The sequence below is a fragment of the Euprymna scolopes genome, chromosome 24 (assembly GCF_053919585.1).
Source record: "Euprymna scolopes isolate OS-2025 chromosome 24, ASM5391958v1, whole genome shotgun sequence".
Lineage (NCBI taxonomy): Eukaryota > Metazoa > Mollusca > Cephalopoda > Sepiida > Sepiolidae > Euprymna > Euprymna scolopes.
Window position 1 is genome coordinate 95096608 of NC_136505.1, and position 19407 is coordinate 95116014.

General features: G+C 32.4%; 1 long non-coding RNA gene across 1 annotated transcript; it reads right to left on the reverse strand.

Annotated features, from left to right (window-relative positions):
* Positions 1–954: 954 nt before the first annotated feature.
* On the reverse strand, positions 955–13228 carry LOC145246856 (uncharacterized). Its single transcript, XR_013863198.1, has 2 exons — positions 8060–13228; positions 955–7960 (listed from the first exon to the last, which is right to left on the reverse strand). It is a non-coding gene; the product is annotated as an uncharacterized LOC145246856 (long non-coding RNA).
* Positions 13229–19407: the final 6179 nt, after the last annotated feature.

Consider the following 19407-nt stretch of genomic DNA (forward strand, 5'->3'; position numbering starts at 1 on the left):
GAAACTGTGACATGTACATGCAAGTATTATGTCTTTTCTAAACAGTTCATTTCTAGTAAGTAAAAAAAAAACTCGAGCTGAAATAGAAACCAAAACCTGAAAACAGTGACTCAAGTATGATAACCATTAAGCCAGCTTGACACGGTCTTTAAAAGTCTGCTTTTTTAGTAAATATTTCGTCTTTTTAACACTTTTTTTTAATTGTGCTTTTTTTAGTTAATCATTCCTTTTTCTTCACTTTCATTTTTCTTAAATGTGCATTTCTTAGTTATCTTTCGTCTTTTTTCACTTTTTTAATAATTGTAATTTTTTGAGTTTATCCTTCGTCTTTCTGGACTTTCTTATTTCATAATTGTGCTTTGTTAGTTAATATTTCGTCTGATTCTCTTTCTATTTTCATAATTGTGTTTTTTTAGTAAATCTGTCGTCTTTCTTCATTTTATTTTTAAATAATTGTGCTTTTTTATTTAATCTTTCGTCTTTTTTCACTTTCTTTTTTATAATGTGCCTCTTTTAATTAATCTTTCGTCTTTCTTCACTTTCTTTTCTCATAATCGTGCTATTTTAGTTAACTTTCGTTATTCTTTCTTTATTTTTTCATAATTGTGATTTTTTAGTTAATCTTTGGTAATTCTTCACTTTCTTTTTTCATATTGTGCTTTTTTGTGAATTTTTCGTCTTTCTTCACTTTCTTTTTTCATAATTGTGCTTTTTTAGTTAATCTTTGTTCCGTCTTCCTTTTTTCATAATTGTGCTTTTTTAGTTAATCTTTCGTCTTACTTCATTTTTTTCATAATTGTGCTTTTTTAGTGAATCTTTCGTCTTACTTCATTTTTTTCATAATTGTGCTTTTTTAGTTAATCTTTCGTCTTACTAAATTGTTTTCATAATTGTGCTTTTTTAGTTAATCTTTCGTCTTACTTAATTGTTTTCATAATTGTGCTTTTTTAGTGAATCTTTCGTCTTTCTTTACTTTTTTCATAATTGTGCTTGTTTAGTTAATATTTCGTCTTTCTTCACTTTCTTATTTCATAATTGTCATTTTTTTATTTACTCTTTCGTTTTCTTTTACTTTCTTTTTTCATAATTGTGCTTTTTTATTAATATTTCGCCTTCTTTTACTTCTTTACATGTGTGCTTTTTTAGTTAATCTTTCGTCTTTCTTCATCATCTTTTTTCAAAATTGTGCCTTTTTAGTTGACCTTTCGTCTTACTTCACTTTCTTTTTCATAATTGTGCTTTTTTATTTAATCTTCCGTCATTCTTAATGTTTTCACAATTGTGCGTTTTTATTTAATCTTTCGTCTTTCTTCACTTTCTTATTTCATAATTGTGCTTTTTTTCTTGAATTTTTCGTCTTTCTTCACAATCTTTTTTAATAATTTTACGTTTTTTTATCTTTCGCCTTTCACTTTTTTTTATAAGTGAGCTTTTTTTTCTTCATCTTCCTTTTTCATAATTGTGATTTTTTATTCAATCTTTCGTGTGTCTTCACTTTCTTTTTTCTTAATTATGCTTTTTTAGTAAATCTTTCCTCTTTGTTAACTTTTTCATAATTGTGCTGTTTTTAATCAATCTTTCTCCTTTCTCCGCTTTTTTTCATAATTATGCTTTTTTATTAATCTTTCGCCTTCTTTCACTTTTTTAATAAGTGACCTTTTTTTAGTAAATCTTTCGTCTTTGTTCGTCTTGTTTTTTCATAATTGTGCTTTTTTATTTAATCTTTTGTCTGTATTCACTTTCTTTTGTCATAATTGTGATTTTTTTATTCAATCTTTTGTGTGTCTTCACTTTTTTCTTAATTATGCTTTTTTAGTAAATATTTCCTCTTTCTTCACTTTTTTAATAATTGTGCTTTTTTAATGAATCTTTCCTCTTTCTTCGCTTTTTTCGTAATTGTGCTTTTTTTAGGTAATCGTTTGTCTTTCTTTACTTCTTTTTCATAATTGTGCTTTTTTATTTAATCTTTTGTCTGTATTCACTTTCTTTTGTCATAATTGTGATTTTTTATTCAATCTTTTGTGTGTCTTCACTTTCTTCGTAATTATGCTTTTTTAGTAAATCTTCTCTCTTTATTAACTTTTTTCATAATTGTGCTTTTTTAATTAATCTTTCCTCTTTCTTCGCTTTTTTCGTAATTGTGCTTTTTTAGGTAATCGTTCGTCTTTCTTCACTTTCTTTTTTCATAATTTTACATTTTTATTTAATCTTTCGTCTTATTTCACTTTCTTTTTCATAATTGTGCTTTTTTAGTTAATATTTTGTCTTTCATTGCTTTTTTCATAATTGTGCTTTTTTATTAATCTTTTGCCTTCTTTCACTGTTTTTAATAAGTGACCTTTTTATAAATCGTTCGTATTTGTTCGTCTTGTTTTTTCATAATTGTGCTTTTTTAGTTGATCTTTCATCTTGAGTTTCTTTTTTATAATTGTGCTTTTTTAGTGAATCTTTCGCGTTTCTTAACTTTCTTTTTTCATAATTGTGCTTTTTTTATTTAATCTTCGGCTTTCTTCACTTTTTTCATAATAGTTCTTTTTTAGTTATTCGTCCGTCTTTCTTCACTTTCTGTTTTCATAATTGTGCTTTTTTAAATTAATCTTTCGTCGTTCTTCACTTTTTTTATAATTGTAATTTTTTAAGTAAATCCTTCGTCTTTCTTGATGTTCTTATTTCATAATTGTGCTATTTACATAATATTTCGTCTTTCTTCATTTCATATTTCATAATTGTGCTTTGTTAGTTAATATTTCGTCTTATTCTCTTTCTTTTATCATAATTGTGCTTTGTTAGTAAATCTTTCGTTTTCCTTCACTTTATTTTTAATAATTGTGATTTTTTATTTAATCTTTCGTCTTTTTTCATTTCTTTTTTATAACGTGGATGTTTTAATTTTTTTCTTTTTTCATAATTGTGCTTTTTAGTTAATCTTTCGTCTGTCTTCCTTTTTTTCATAATTGTGCTTTTTTAGTTAATCTTTCGTCCACTTAATTTTTTTTATAATTGTGCTTTTTTTAGTAAATATTTCTTCTTTCTTAACTTTTTTCATAATTGTGATTTTTTAGTTAATCTTTGGTAATTCTTCACTTTCTTTTTCATATTGTGCTTTTTTTGTCAATGTTTTGTCTTTCTTCACTTTAGTTTTTTCATAATTGTGCTTTTTTAGTTAATCTTTCGTCTTACTTATTTTTTTTATAATTGTGCTTTTTTTAGTAAATCTTTCTTTTTTCTTAACTTTTTTCATAATTGTGATTTTTTAGTTAATCTTTGGTAATTCTTCACTTTCTTTTTTCATATTGTGCTTTTTTTGTCAATGTTTCGTCTTTATTCACTTTAGTTTTTTCATAATTGTGCTTTTTTAGTTTATCTCAATTCCGTCTTCCTTTTTTTCATAATTGTGCTTTTTTTAGTGATTCTTTCGTCTTTCTTAACTTTTTCATAATTGTGCTTGTTTAGTTAATATTTCGTCTTTCTTCACTTTCTTTTTTCATAATTGGGCTTTTTTATTAATATTTCGACTTCTTCACTTTTTTATACGTGTGCTTTTTTAAGTAATTCTTTCGTCTTTCTTCATCTTCTTTTTTCATAATTGTGCTTTTTTATTTAACTTTTGTCTTTCTTCACCTTCTGTTTAAAAATTGTCCTTTTTTAATTAATGTTTTGTCTTTCTTCCTTTTTTTTATTTAATCATTTGTTTCTACTCACTTTCTTTTTTCATAATTGTGCTTTTTTACTTAATCTTTTGTCTTTCTTCATTTTCTTGTTTCATAATTGTGATTTTTTTAGTAATTGTCTGTATTTTTGAGATGAGGTGTTTTCATTTATTTAGATTGTCGGTCTGACTTCCTCATCTTGGTTGTTATAATCACAACGTGTCGGCTGTTTTGCCCTCCGGTCTTCATCAGATGTTTTGTATCGAACTGGGGAACCGTTTGTTAGGAGTCTCGAACCCAACCCTTTATTAGTATTACGGGGGTACCGTGTTCGGACTCCAGCTAGGCTCTGGGACATAGTTGCTAATTCTCTGTTTTGAATGTTACTTTTCACTGCCTTCGTTCACGATTGAACACAGCACCTTTGGATAACTGTAAACTTTCATACAAAGTCTAGGACCACTTGGCCATATGTCGCTAGGACAATTCCTTGTTGGTTTTTGTAATGTTAAACCTATGTTGTTATTCAAGGTTTTCTCTCTCTATCAGAAGTGTCCAAATTGCATTCAGCTCTATGCTTGGTTTGCTCAGTAGGTTGTTATGTCCGAGCATGTGAACTGTTTCTTTAAGTTTTCCCACTTTCCAGGGGGTCTCTCTGTTTATTTTTTACTTCATCCCATAGGGGGCGATGGTCCCCCCTCTCCATTCAGACTCAGAACCATAGTGAGCTGCCGAGACTCAGCATGCCACCCACTGAGCAGGTACCTTCTGGATATAATAAACCCATTAGCAGGCAAGTCAGCAACACATGTAAAGTATTCTGCCCACTGCACGGAACTGATCAAGGTAGCACACATCAGTACAAACCAAATGGTAAGCCTAGATGTAGTTAGCGTGTTCACTTAAAGTCCCAACCTTGAGGCACTAGCAGTAATTCAAGACAAACTAGCTGCGGACCTCTCTATAGAAGAGCGCACATGTGTACCATTGCCAAACTTAATGGAAATGCTGACATTCTGCATAGAAACAACCTACTTCAGAATGGGTACTGACCTATATCGACAAGAGGAGGGGCTAGCTATGGGCTCGCCATTATCACTAGTGATGGCGAACATGGAATACTTTGAAGACATGGCCTTAGGTTCAGCTCCCTTAAAGCCAACCATGTGGCTACGATACGTTGATGATACCTTCATACTCTGGCTCCATCAGGAAGACATCCAGGCTCTCCTAGACCATGTGAACTCAATAAAACCATCGATACAGTTCACAATGAAGAAAGAAAAAGATAACCAACTGGACTTCCTTGATATACTCATATTACGCACAGAGCATGGGTTTAAGACATTCGTATATCGCAAGTCTACCTTCACCAGACAATACCTTAACTTCAACTCCCATCAGCTATACAGTATCAAACATGGAATCGCACGCTGCCTACAACATCGAGCAGAGACAATAAGTAGCGACACCATTACATACCACCAAGAAATGGTCAGGTTGAAGAATACCCTCCGTCGTAACAACTACCCCGATAGCATACTATCCACCAGACATGTTAATAGTATAAGAGAGGAGAACGAAACCCAAAAACCACAAACTCTCTGCCTACCATGCATACGAGGCATCTCCGAAAAGATTCAGAAAATATGTGCCCCCTACAACATCAGGACGGTATTCAAGAGCGAGTCAACACTCAGACGACACCTGGTACGAGTGAAGCCCCGAATGGAAGAGAACATGACCAAGAACTGCATATACTCCATCCCATGCAGTTGCAAAAAGGTTTACAAGGGTGAAACAAGCCGCCTCCTCAAAGTAAGGGTGGAAGAACACGGAAAAGCGGTAACTAAAGGGGAGACGGAAAAATCGGGTATAGCTAACCATGTCTGGATGGAGAGGGGGGACCATCGCCCCCTATGGGATGAAGTAAAAATAATATACAGAGTGACCCACTGGAAAGTAAGAAAACTTAAAGAAACAGCTCAAATGCTCGGACATAACAACCCACTGAGCAAACAAAGCGTACAGTTGAATACAATTTGGACACCTCTAATAGAGAGAGAAAACCTTGAATAACAACATAGGTTTAAAATTAACAAAAAAACAACTAAGAGTTGTCCTAGTGATATATGGCCGAGTGATCCTAGACTTTGTATCAAAGTTTACAGTTATCCAAAGGTGCTGAGTTCAATCCTGAACGAAGGCAGTGAAAAGTAACATTCAAAACAGAGAATCAGCAACTATGTTCCAGAGCCTAGATGGAGTCCGAACACGGTACCCCCGTAATAATAATAAAGGCCTGGGTTCGAGACTCCTAACAAACGGTTCCCCAGTTAGATACAAAACATCTGGTGAAGGCCGGAAAGCAAAACGGCCGAAACGTTGTGACTATAACAACCTAGATGAGGAAGTCAGCCCGACAATCTCACTAAGTGCTTTCTTTTAGTTAATCTGTCGCCTTTCTGCACATTGTTTTTGTATAATTGTGCTTGTTTTAGTTAATCTGTCACCTTTTTTCACTTTCTGTTTTCATAATTGTGCTTTTTTAGTTAATCCGTCGCCTTTCTTCACTTTCTGTTTTCATAATTGTGCTGATTTTAGTTAATCTGTGTCCTTTCTTCCTTTTCTTGTTTCATAATTGTGATTTTTCTAGCTAATCTTTCATCTTTCTTCACTTTTTTAATAATTGTACTTTTTGTGTCTATCTTTTGTCTTTCTTTTTATAATTGTGCTTTTTTAGTTAATCTTTCGTCTTACTTCACTTTCTTTTTCATAATTGTGTTTTTTTAGTTAATCTTTCGTCTTTCTTCACTTTCAGTCTTCATTTTTGTTATTTTTTTAGTTAATACTTTGTCTTTCTTAACTTTCTGATTTCATGATTGCGATATTTTTAGTTAATCTTTCGTCTTTCTTCACTTTCTTTTTCATAATTGTGCTTTTTTATCATCTTTCGTCTTATTTCACTTTCTTTTTCATAATTGTGCTTTTTTATCATCTTTCGTCTTACTTCACTTTCTTTTTTCATAATTGTGATTTTTTAGTTAATCTTTCGTCTTTCTTCACTTTTTTTTTTCATAATTGTGATTTTTTTGTTAATCTTTCGTCTTTCTTCACTTTTTTTCATAATTGTGCTTTTTTAGTTATTCTTTCGTCTTACTTTACTTTTGTTTTTCATAATTGTGATTTTTTTGTTAATCTTTCGTCTTTCTTCACTTTTTTTCATAATTGTGCTTTTTTTATTTATTCTTTCGTCTTACTTTACTTTTGTTTTTCATAATTGTGCTTTTTTTGTTAATCTTTCGTCTTTCTTCACTTTTTTCATAATTGTGCTTTTTTAGTTAATCTTTCGTCTTACTTTACTTTTGTTTTTCATAATTGTGATTTTTTTGTTAATCTTTCGTCTTTCTTCACTTTTTTCATAATTGTGCTTTTTTAGTTAATCTTTCGTCTTACTTTACTTTTGTTTTTCATAATTGTGCTTTTTTTGTTAATCTTTCGTCTTTCTTCACTTTTTTCATATTTGTGCTTTTTTTAGTTATTCTTTCGTCTTACTTTACTTTTGTTTTTCATAATTGTGCTTTTTTTGTTAATCTTTCATCTTTCTTCACTTTTTTCATAATTGTGCTTTTTTTAGTTATTCTTTCGTCTTACTTTACTTTTGTTTTTCATAATTGTGCTTTTTTTGTTAATCTTTCGTCTTTCTTCACTTTTTTTCATAATTGTGCTTTTTTTAGTTAATCTTTCGTCTTACTTTACTTTTGTTTTTCATAATTGTGCTTTTTTTGTTAATCTTTCGTCTTTCTTCACTTTTTTTCATAATTGTGCTTTTTTTAGTTATTCTTTCGTCTTACTTTACTTTTGTTTTTCATAATTGTGATTTTTTTGTTAATCTTTCGTCTTTCTTCACTTTTTTTCATAATTGTGCTTTTTTTTATTTATTCTTTCGTCTTACTTTACTTTTGTTTTTCATAATTGTGCTTTTTTTGTTAATATTTCGTCTTTCTTCACTTTTTTTCATAATTGTGCTTTTTTTAGTTAATCTTTCGTCTTACTTTACTTTTGTTTTTCATAATTGTGCTTTTTTTGTTAATCTTTCGTCTTTCTTCACTTTTTTTCATAATTGTGCTTTTTTTAGTTAATCTTTCGTCTTACTTTACTTTTGTTTTTCATAATTGTGCTTTTTTTGTTAATCTTTCGTCTTTCTTCACTTTTTTTCATAATTGTGCTTTTTTTAGTTAATCTTTCGTCTTACTTTACTTTTGTTTTTCATAATTGTGCTTTTTTTGTTAATCTTTCGTCTTTCTTCACTTTTTTCATAATTGTGCTTTTTTAGTTAATCTTTCGTCTTACTTTACTTTTGTTTTTCATAATTGTGCTTTTTTTGTTAATCTTTCGTCTTTCTTCACTTTTTTTCATAATTGTGCTTTTTTTAGTTAATCTTTCGTCTTACTTTACTTTTGTTTTTCATAATTGTGCTTTTTTTGTTAATCTTTCATCTTTCTTCACTTTTTTTCATAATTGTGCTTTTTTTAGTTTATCTTTCGTCTTACTTTACTTTTGTTTTTCATAATTGTGATTTTTTATTTAATATTTCGTCTTACTTTAATTTCTTTTTCATAATTGTGCGTTTTTTAGTTAATCTTTCGTCTTACTTTACTTTTGTTTATCATAATTGTACTTTAGTTAATCTTTCGTCTTTCCTCTCTTTTTTCATAATTGTGCTTTTTTTAAATTAATGTTTCGTCTTTCTACACTTTTGTTTTTCATAATTGTGTTTTGTTAGTTAATCTTTCGTCTTACTTTATTTTTATTTTTCATAATTGTACTTTTTTTCTTTTTTAGTAAAATCAATTTTTTTCTTTTCTTATTCTGCTTTATGAAATGGTTTTCTTTTCTTTCTTTTTCACCACTTTTTCTTTTTATCTATTTGTCTTTCTTTTTCCTCATTTCCTCTTTCTCTGTATTCTCCAATTTATATGTATATAGGATGGCGTGTATGTTATTTATTTTTAGTGCCATGCTTATATCCGAGTGACTTAATTGTTATGGACTTACATTACTTGTAATGAATAAGTTTTCCAAGAATTCTTCAGAAGCTTTGGTTTCGGTTTCGAATATAGCTGATGGCACTCAAGTCATTTTTTTTTTGTAAATAATTTTACCAAGAATTTGTCATAAGTTTTGGTTTCGCTTTATCGTAAACCCACTTCATACCCTGCGCGGTATTTGCATATAGCCGCCATATCGCTCTGTTACATAAGTTTTATCCTCCTCTTCCTCCACCTATTCCTCCTTCCTCTCTATACTCTTTGTATTTCTTTTTCTCTTACCCTCTATCACTCCATTTTCTTTTATTTTCTATACTTTTGTCAATCGTGCTTATTATTCATATTTTATATCAATTCCTACCATCTTATTGACGACCTTCATTTTCTTCATCTTTTCCTTTTCACACCAGTTCGTCTCATTCTTTTTCTCCTTCATCCCGAAGTTTCATTGATAAACCCTAACCTCTTGCCACCCAGAGCTGCTTAATTGAATTAATTCACATCATCTGGCATTTTACAATCCTGTCATATCCGTCTAGACAAAAAAAAAAAAAAAAACAACAAAAAAACAAAACAAAAGAAAACAAAAAACAAAAAACACACACAGACACATACACACACAAAAAAACGGACCCATTCTTAAGATACGCCCATGAAATCTGTGCTTAAGATGCGTCTATTACATCTGCACGCTTAGCGATAGAAATACTCTTTAAGATTGAACGGTGACAGACCACCGAAAAGCCTATTTCAAACTTAAGCATAACGGATGAGGGGGGAGGTGACGGAGGTTAAGGACACAGAAAGAAAACCAGGATGTGCCAAGTTCGAATCTAGTTCGTTCTACAGAAACTTTTTCATCAAACTAACACTTGACCTTGTGCCTTACTTCCCGAAGAAAAGATGAGTAAAATAACGGACCATGCAGATATACATTAACACTTATATAACCCTAACCTTAACCCGATCCTCTCTATTCCATCACGATGTGCCTATCCAATGTACACATTTCAAGATGCCAAAGTTCTTTCAAACTATTCACCATCTATGGCCTATTGTTGCCACATCTCAGCTGGTGCACCAACCACTAGGGCAGGGCACAAAAAGAGTTTGCAACTTAATAGATCTCGCACTGTCTACCAATCCTCAGCCGCTGTCCCTTCGCCGCAACGTGGCACCCCTGTTCTATTTTGAAAAAGTACTTCAACGGAATGCGCCCCGATTAACTTAATGCACATAACCCTCCTTACGTAAACACTCCTCGACCAGCTCGACTTGCAGCAAAATCCCACCGCTTCGCTGTAAAAGCCCCCAAATTATTGGAAAACTTTCTCTTCTAATAGCTTCTTTTTTTTTTCTGGGACCGTTTGCCCTTAGAAGTTCACCGGCTCCTCACCCCACTTTTTCCGACTGTACCAATCCCGCAGTGCCTACCGATCCCCAACCACTTTCCCATCGCCGCAATGTGGCATCCCTGTACCTTTTTGACAAGTACTTCAACGGATTGTGCTCCGATGAACTTCATGCACATAACCCTCCTAACGTAAATACTCCTCGATCAGCTCGACTTACAGCAAAATTCTAACACTTCGCCGTAGAAGGCCCCGATTACCGGAAAACTTTCTCTTCTAATAGCTTATTTTCTTGGAGACTTTACCCTTAGAAGTTCATCGGCTCCCTACCCCCCCTTTTACTGACTGTACCAACATGTTGACATTTAATTGTATATTAAAATTTAAAGTCTGTGGAAAGAATAAAGTGGGCCGTAGATGGATGAAGAAGAAAAGAAAAAAGAGGAGGAGGAGAAGGAAAAGGAGGAGGAGAAAGAAAAGAAGGACGAGTAGAAAGAGCAGGAGAAAAAGACAAAAAAAGCAAAATTTCTACAACTACCCGTTTGTGGAACTCTGTTCCGTTGGCGTGCCTTCCAGCTGACTACAACATGGTCGTCTTCAAGTCTAATCTTAACAATTTTTCGTTATCCCCGCCCCCTTAAATAGTCCAATTCTGCCCGAATCCCACCAAAAGCTATAACTGAGCTGTTATTTCATTGATCACCTGATACTACTTAACCCTCATCCTTGAGTGGACTCCGGGCCTTGATTACTGGTGACTACCTTGTAAAAACAAGTGGGAGAAAGAAACAAAAGATGACGAAGAAGAAATAAAAATCTTACTGACCAACTCTCTATTTAGGATGCCCATGTATATTTGACCTCTTATGTCTCAGCGACAGTGTGCCTTGCTTCGGTTTGTAACGGTTGTCATACAGGTCCACGCTCTGTTACAGGTTGAATGGAAGTAAAAAAAGACCCCCCCAAAAGCAAAAACAAAAACAAAAAACAAAAAAAAAACACAAACAAAAGTAAAGCTAGAATTAAAACCGACCGACAGAGCCTTTCGTAAATATGCGAGGACACACGGTAAATAAGACGAAAAAGAAGGAGAAATTACAGAAGGAGAGTAAGATAAAATTAAAATCTTATTGTCAAACTCACTATTAATGATAGATATTTGACCCCAACTCACAGTAACCCCTTACGTTTCAGCGGCTATGTCCCTTGCTTTGGTTGAATAAATGTTAAAAAACATTAAACGGAATTAAAACCGACCGACAGAGCCTTTCGTAAACATGCGAGGACGCACGGAAAATAAAATGAACAAAGAAAAAAAAATTCTTTTCATGGCAACAAAATGTCAATATGAAAATAATTTTCTGTCAGCTGTAATGGAATTTTAATTTCAAATAAAATTAATTTCGCTTTCATAAAACTCAAATGACACGATAACCCGACCGAGCCATGTCCACATCCAATGAAGCCAGATTTGGGGGGAACTGTCACAGACAAATGGCCAATTATTTAGCTTAGAATCAATTGATAAATACCATTTCTGCTTCTTTAGACTACCGCCTTTAAAATGGAAGTCTGATAACAATGTTTCTATTACGTTTTTATGAGAAACGTTCTTAAGAATACCGATAAAACTAGTAATATCCTCTGCAGGAATGTCGATAAGTTGCGGTGGTTTAATGAGTAAGGATACGGACTGATGACGTTCATCTTTCAAGTTCGAATTCAGTTCATTCCACGTCCAAGGATGGAGTATTTTGCCACATTTGGGAAGGAGCTGCTAGAATGATTTTCTTCTTTCTTTTTTGCTAATTGTGCTTTCTTAGTTAATCTTTCGTTTCTCTTCACTTTTTTCATAATTGTGCTTTTTTAGTTAATATTTTGTCTTTCTTCACTTTCTGTTTTCATAATTGTGATTTTTTGGTTAATCCTTCGTCTTTCTTCACTTTCTTTTTTCATTATTGTGCTTTTTTTAGTTAATCTTTCGTCTTTCTTCACTTTCTTTTTCATTATTGTGCTTTTTTATTTAATTTTTCGTCTGTCTTTTTCATAATTGTGCTTTTTATTTAATCTTTCGTCTTACTTCACTTTCGTTTTTATAATTGTGCTTTTTTAGTTAATCTTTTGTCTAACTTCACTTTTTTTCATAATTGTGCTTTTTTAGTTAATCTTTGACTTTCTTCACTTTCTTTTTTCATAATTGTGCTTTTTTAGTTAATATTTCGTCTTTCTTCACTTTTTCATAATTGTGCTTTTTTCATTAATCTTTCGTCTTTCTTCACTTTCTTTTTTCATAATTGTGCCTTTTTTAGTAAATATTTCGTCTTTCTTCACTTTTTCATAATTGTGCATTTTTAGTTAATCTTTCGTCTTTCTTTACTTTCTTTTTCATAATTGTGCTTTTTTCAGTTAATAATTCATCTGTCTTTACTTTTTTTTCATAATTATGCCTTTTCTAGTTAATCTTTTGTCTTTTTTCTCTTTCTTTTTTCATAATTGTACTTTTTCTAGTTAATCTTTTGTCTTTCTTCACTTTCTTTTTTCATAATTGTGCTTTTTTTCTTTTTAGTAAAATCAATTTACCAATAATTCTTCATTAGCTTTGGTTTCGGTTTCAGAGTTCAAAATAGACTTTGTGTCCTAGTAGGAGATGTCCTTCTATATTCCCTTCAATCTATGGCCCCACCTCGCCAAACTTTCAAGAAAAACACTCATCTAGCTGTCTATATCAATAATTTTCCCCATCTTTATCTGTGCCTAAACCTAAACGTAGATTCTATGAACAAAGCGTCTTTCTTAGAACTGCACAACTGTGGAACTGCCTTACGTTTGCCTGCTTTCCAATTGACTATAACATGGTTGTCTTCAAGTCCAACGTAAACAAGTTCTTGAAGAGTCGTTTCCAATTTACCAAATTTACACTACTAATGATTCCTATGAATCCCCATTGACCACTGTAGACGCTTTAATCCGTATCCTCGAATGGTCTAGAGGCCTTGACGTGGTGACTCCTATGTACAAAAAAATCACTTTCATTTAGGATGCTTGAGAACTTCACGTGGCTCCTCCCATAAGTACTCAATGTGTTTCTAAGAATAATTCTGACTAGAAAAATATCGAGGGAACCAAGGCCAACAATAGAATCACCTCGTTCATACGATGTGATGATGATCCAGGAATATCGCAGCTCGTAAGGATATATATATATATATATATATATATATATATATATATATATATATATATATATATATATATGTATATATATATATATAGATAGATAGATGTATAATCCGTCAAGTACGGCATAATCGTGTTGTCGCATCAGTTCTCGTTGAATCACCGAATTTAAGCAACGTCGAGCTTGGCCAGTATCAGATAGGTGTTCATTTAAGAATACCAGGCGCTGTATGTAGGAAAACGTCAACACTTCTGGCAACTCCTGCATAGCACCAGGCCGTAAGCTGTCTTGACCCTGTCCTGATCCTGGATCAGGCTGATTGGGACGAAAGAGCAAAGCTTTTAAAAAAAAATTCCCAGTGCGTCTCGTCCATCATCACTACGACGGCACATAAACCTTCTCTGATAAAGTTATTCTTTAAAATCTAAAAAAGATCGTTGGTATTTATAACAATCTTTTAAAGATCTAATTACTGGGTAAGTAAAAAGGTAAGTCATTTTAAATCATAATGAAAAGGAGATATTTGTTTGTGAAATGTTTAAGGATCGAATATTGTGATTCCTAGTTACATTTATGATTATTGTCTATTACTATAATATAAGTTTTATTTATAAATACCAACGATCTCTTTTAGATTAAAAAAAATATCTTTATCAAATGAGGTTTGCGCATCAAGAGGCCTCCTTACGGCTTAAAAAACAACATGGAAACACTCCCTTACAAAGGTACTTACTTTATGAACTTATTTTGTAAATATAATTCCTTATTTTTGTTCAAATCCTTATATAATAACAAAAAAATCTAAAATAAAACCCAGCTGTTCATACTTATAGTTAATTTCTTCTTTTACCATTTAACCAATTAAAAATCATTACACAATAGTTTAATTGTATCGCATAGACATTATATCATAACAAATTTAATTTTTTTTTTTTACACAGTGATCACCACTTGTCAATGCCCGGAAGCCACCCAGGGATAAGGGTTATTGCAAGTACATTACGTTAGTGTGGAGATTTGATGAAGTGTTTACTTAAGGGGGTGGTTCATTAGGAATTTGTTAACATTGGACTTGAAGACATCCAAGTTGTAGTCCGGTGGGAAGCAGGCAGACGGAACAGAGTTCCACAGGCGTTCAGTTCTAAAAAAGACGCTTTGTTCATGGAATCCGCGTTTTGGTTTAGGCACAGATATAGAGTGGGGGAAATTTTTCACAGTGGATTCAGCTAGACGGGTGTTTTTCGTGAAAGATTGGCGAGGGGGGGACCAGAGATTGGAGTTCAGACGAGCATCTGCCATGGAAATAACGATAAAACAAGGATAGGCTCGCAACGTCTCTTCTGTGGGAGAGAGGTTGCAGGGTAGAGAAAAGGGCATCCCCCACTAAGCCACGAAGTCTATTTTGTACTCTGTCAAGGCAGGAGAGGCTGTTTTTAGCAGCTCCTGCCCAGATATGGCAACAGTATTCCATCCTTGGACGTACTTGGCTTTTATATAAATATAGAATTGCATCAGTAGTGAGATATCTTCTGGAGCGGTAGAAGGATCCCACCATCTTTCAATTGAAAATATATTTAATATTAATCATATAAACAAAAGAATTTAATTCCATTTGAATTTTTTTCTTTTATTATTATTTTTTATTCTAGGTGCGAAAACCATATTAATTCAATAAATTTAAAATTTGGTGACCCCCGACCCTCCATTTATGCTTATGAGGCGAAGATATCCAGGAATATTTTACTTATTTCTTAATTTTTTTTTGTAAATATCGAATAAATAAAAGGATTTCGTTTCTGAAACAATCGTACATATAAATTTGATTTTATTATGTTTCCTCCTATGAAAACTTGATTGATAATTTCACAATTATTAATCCCTCACCCTTTCTTCAATAATATATATATATATATATATATATATATATGCATATGTATATATATATATATGTTTTGCAGCGAGTAATTATTCAACACGGCAGACTTATTCTGATAAAAAAATTATCAATACACCAAGCCTCAAAGGAAAAGGAAAGGAAAACAATAACAATAACAATCGATCCGATGATCACCGGATGCACTGATAGAAAGCGCTTGAGTAGAATATGGCTGAACAACTTTTGGGCGCCATTTTATCCATATGCCAGCTGAAAAAAAAGACTGCTCGGCGAATGGAAAAGATATCCAGAAAAATCCGAAAAAAGAATAACTAGGTCGTGTTTGAATATATATATATATATATATATATATATATATATATATATATATATATATATATATATATATATATACATACAAAATAAAACTCACCCTAGGATAGCGATACAAAATAGCTTAAAAACTAACAATAACAATAGAAAACAAACAAATAAATAAATTAAATAAACATTAATATACATAAATGATCACACACACACACACACACACACACACACATATATATATATATGTGTGTGTGTGCGCATGTGTGTGTGTACACATAGGTATATTCATATATATATATATATATATATATATATATAAAAAGAGGGAAAAGATCTACCTTAAACCACTAACCTAGTTCTAAAACAGATCCTTTGTTCGATAAAAAGCATGCCCATTGGCTGATAGGAGAGGGCGCGGTGGATACTAGAAAGCTGATTGGCTAACTAGAAATCCTCAACATATATAAAAACAAGAAGCAACCACAAAATTCGCGCATAAACCTGACGAATCCTACAGTGGATGAAACGCATAATATTCAGTGTAGCTTAGTCACCATATATACTTTATAAATTACTAACTAGCTCTACCTACGTATTGAGCACTTTTGAAGTAAATACTTAAAGTTTACGCATAAATCTATACTTTCGTATATTAAATTTATGTGAGTAAATGAAGTAGTTATATATATATATATATATATATATATATATGTATATATATATATATATATATATATGTGCGTGTGTGTTTAAGCACGTTCGATTAAACACGACTGAGTTCTTTTTCTTTCCGATTTTGTTGGATAACTTTTCGATTTTCCGAGAGGTCTCTTTTATTTCGGCTGGCATGTTGCATATTATGGCGCCCACTAGTTGTTGGTTGGCCATATTCTTCTAAAGCTCTTTCAGTCGGTACATCCGATCGTCGTTAGGAGCGATTGATGCTATTGTCATTTTTTTATTTATTGAGGCTTGGTGTATTTATAGTTTAAAATACACCAAGCCATAATAAAGAAAATGCCCGTATTTGCAACCATTAGGCTATTTTTCTTCTTCTTAACAAAATATCTCAATTTGATAAGAGACAATTTTTGAATTACTACATAATTTTTCTGAAAATAACTTTATGAGATTTATGAATTGTTTTTCCACCATAAACAGAGAAGGGAAAAACAATTAAATTCTCTTATTCATAAAAACTGAAACAAAATAAAAAAATAAATTAAATCTTTATTTATGAGTAACTTTAAGCAAACATCATCAATCTACAGTGTTTTGATTATTCATTGCAGCGATTCCCAACCTAGGGGACACGACGCCTTAGGATGGGGGTATAATCTTCTATAATATAAATCTCACCTGTTTATTTAGATATATGTATGTATGTATTTATGTTTGTCTAACTTTTGACAGAGGCGACAGGTTTTCACAAGATCGGTATCGTTTTGAAGATCGGCTCCTCGGACAACAAATATCGAAAAACTAACTAAAAACATTAATCATCTCACCCTTAACTGGCCACTTTTCTAACAAGGAGGGGTCGCTTTTTTCGCCGATATTTTCAAAAGTCATCCCCTCTTTTCAATTGACTAGCCTTAAACTTCCGTCACTTTCGGTTTGGCGATGGGTGCAACGGCAAATACGTCACTTTTTTTTACGTTCTTTTCCTCCTTGGTACGGGTTCGAGCCTGCCTGCCTGCCTATTACCATTTTTCTTTGCTCAACACACATCTCCAAACAATCTAGTAAAGATGGGCACCCAGGCTAGTAATTTGTAAGGGTTGTGGAATGATAAAATACTCTTTTGAGAGAGCTTTATTTCCCCACATTGAAAAGCTTCCTATCCAACTTTCTGTTCACCGAGGGAGACAGTGGTATATAAAGGGTGTTATGAAAAACATAGCAAATACAGTAACCCTTTACTTAATGCAAGCTGGCATTTGTAGGCAAAAACAAAAGCAGCCTGTTAAGGTTATGGTTAAGCTGAATGTGTGTGTGTGTGTGATCACGAATAGGCTCCTATATGGTTGACTATTATAGAAAACTGATCATATATAATGATAGAAGATGTACCGAGACACAGGAATGGGTATGTTTGATCTGGCAGAACGGTGGTTCATTAAAATTGTGAGGTCTGCGTTCGCGCCTGGTCCACAAAGTATGGAAATAAATAATAAAAAAAAACGTTTACAAGTGTTTTTGATATAGATGCACATAATAATAATTTGATAAGTATGTTTTAACTTAAATAGGGATGGTATAATAAAATTATGTTTCAGTTTGAAGAAATATGGTATAATAAAATTATGGGGTGTTCGTTCGCGCCTGACCTCCATAGAATGTAAATATGTTACAATGTTTAACAAGGTTTTTCAATATAGATCCAGAGAATACTGTGATAAGTGTTTCAGTGTGAACATGTATGGTATAATAAATTATGGGGGTTATCTATTTTATTTATACTTTCATCATATTTAGCTTTGGTATTGATACCCCCAATTTCGAAGCTATCTCTTTACAACCCTTCCTTTTCATAACCTATAATACTTTCATAAATCAAAGTCCATTTTCTGTAGGCTGTTTTTGAACTCAGTCAACGATGGTCACTTTTGCTAGTATATATATATATATATATATATATATATATATATATATATATATATATCTTGTATCCCTCAATACGAGAGAAAAAGATAATCAGTTGGATCTGGAACTTTATTGCCAACAGTTGGAATTTTGACTGTTAAGGTCTGTGCAAGCAGATGGGATCTGATTTTTATCGGCGACGGACGTGTAGTGCCATCTGAATGTTTAAAGTTCTTAAAATGCTTCTTCAAATATAAAAATATGATTATATTTTAAATAAGAAATATGCTTTGTTCCTTATTTCATACAGTGCTCACTTCTAGCACAAAAGGTCACTCCCCTGACAATAAATTCTCAGGAGAGAATTAATGACGATGAAAACCCTGTCGGTAATTACGCTAAGAACCCGACACTAAATCCCCCAAGCAGACATCACCATTTGATCTAAATGTGTCTATGGTTTTATGATGGGGATGTGTCTATAGTTTTATCGTGTTTCACACACGAGGAAGATGGTTGTCGTATAAAAAACAACCGCGCGATAACGACACGCCAAGTCACTCTCCCCAGCAAGTGATAGTAACCTAAGGAATATACTAGCTCTGGAGAAAAAACTACTTTCCAGATTAAGCAATAAATGATAGTACACTCAAGATTTCTCACACAATATAGTATATCTGAACGTTTTGATGAAAAGTGATTAGATAGTATGAAATGAAGAAATCGTTGATTTATGATGCTTTCAGAAACGACTCATTTTCGACAAGAAATTGCTTAAGTCTTCAATTGGACCAATTTCAGTTGTAAAAGAGAAAAGAGAAACGGATTAGCAGTATTAACTGTTACCAACTATTTATGTCTCAATTCTACTAAAGGCTAGAGATCATTTTCCAAGGACTCTGCGATTGTCTTACATATATGCTATTCGTTTCATCTACACGTTTAAAGTGTGGTGTCATCTGCAAAAATACCCATCTCGGACACTATTTCATCAGAAAGGTCGTTTATGAAAATCGGTGACCATAAGATCCAAACATCGACTTCTGCAATACATCCGTATTAACACCATATTTGAATTTACTAGATCGTTGTTTTGACTCGGAAGCGATCTACTTATATTAAATATTCGTCCAGTAATAAGATATGACTTACTTTTCCTGATAACACCTTCATTCCAGTCCATATAAAGGCTTTAAATATACCAAATATTACCGTCCTAGCGCACGGCTATCGAAAAAGTAGGCCAGTGAACATGACAGCGTGATGTCATTTCCTGATCAACTTGTAGGTATAGGAAGTTTCCAGTGTTCAACCACGTGGTCACGCTAACAGGCATAAACGGACATCTGTTTTTTTTTTAATAATTACACGACGCTTTAAATTTAAA